Source organism: Suricata suricatta, chromosome 10, assembly GCF_006229205.1.
Source record: "Suricata suricatta isolate VVHF042 chromosome 10, meerkat_22Aug2017_6uvM2_HiC, whole genome shotgun sequence".
Classification (NCBI taxonomy): Eukaryota; Metazoa; Chordata; class Mammalia; order Carnivora; family Herpestidae; genus Suricata; species Suricata suricatta.
In genome coordinates, this window is record NC_043709.1 from 4,256,044 (window position 1) to 4,257,293 (window position 1,250).

Below are 1,250 nucleotides of genomic sequence, written 5' to 3' on the forward strand. Positions count from 1 at the left end.
GGTGGGCGCATGGTGGGTGCACAGAAGAGGTGGGTGCATGGTGGGTGCACACTGAGCAGACGCATAGTAGGTGCACGGGGGAGGTGGGTGCACACTGAGCAGATGCGTAGTGGGTGCACGGGGGAGGTGGGTGCATGGTGGGTGCACACTGAGCAGGTGCACGGTGGACGCACAGCTGAGGCATGGTGCCTGTCCTACAAAGAGACCCTGGGAGGCTCCCTTGTTGCCCGTCTTTCTCAAGAGGACAGCTGGCTTCCTGCAATCCTCCTCATCTACCACAGAGCCGCAGAGAGACGAAGAGGAGGCAGCCCTGAGTATGGCGAGAAGGCCCGTGGTGGCGCCCATGGCCGGCCAGGACCCTGCGCTGAGCATGAGTCACCCCTTCTACGACGTGGCCAGACACGGAATCCTGCACGTGGCAGGTGGGTTGCAGCTGGGTAGTCCTGGGTACAGTGACAGGTGCCCGTTCCTGGGGGCCTCCGGGCTGGGGTGGGGTCATCGGGCCGCCTCCCCCCAGCTGGCTGTGGGCTGCAGAGTGACAAGCACAGTAGGAACAAAGAGCAGATGACACGCGTGTCCGGGCAGTGCCCGAGAAACCACCAGGCGGCGCGTCCTGCCAACCTTTAAGGCGCAGAGGCCGAGAGGGGATGGACTACTTCGTTACCAGTACAGTGTCCTGCTCCTTGCCATCAAAAGGGACAAACGTCTGTCCAGACGGAGAAGAGAACCTCCCCCAGCCAGCAGTGGGGCTCAGCGGGCACGGGGCAGCACAGCGATCTGGCGTGAGGGGTCAGGGCCGCTCGGCCTGTGTGTCACGCGGGCAGTGTGGAGGCTGAGGGCCGGCAGGACGTGTGCAGATACGTGTAAAGCGAGGTTTCTCATAGGGACTGGCGCTCACGCCACCGTGAAGGCCGAGAAGTCCCGGGATCGGCCATTGTCAAGCCGGTGGGGACCCAGCTCTGGGGACCCAGGCATGCTGGTGGCCCCCGTCCGCGGGCTGAGAACGTGGCTGTCCCAGCTCAGGCAGAGGGCAGATTCGCCCTTCGCCCCGTTGTTCTGTCGGGGCCCCACGTGCATTGGGCGGGGCGCTCTCCCTCACTCCGCTCAGACACCGCAAACACCCGCGTGCACCCCCCAGAAGTCACGTGCTGCCAGCCATCTGGGCCTCCCTTAGCCCAGTTGTGGTGACACATGGAGTTAGCCGTCCTAGGCGTGGACCTGATGCCTCACTCCCGCGCTGAGATCCTTTA

General features: G+C 64.3%; 1 protein-coding gene across 1 annotated transcript in view; it reads right to left on the reverse strand.

Annotated features, from left to right (window-relative positions):
• ARHGAP8 (Rho GTPase activating protein 8) overlaps positions 1 to 1,250 on the reverse strand; it is a 43,758-nt gene that overhangs the window by 40,768 nt on the left and 1,740 nt on the right. The window lies entirely within an intron of this gene.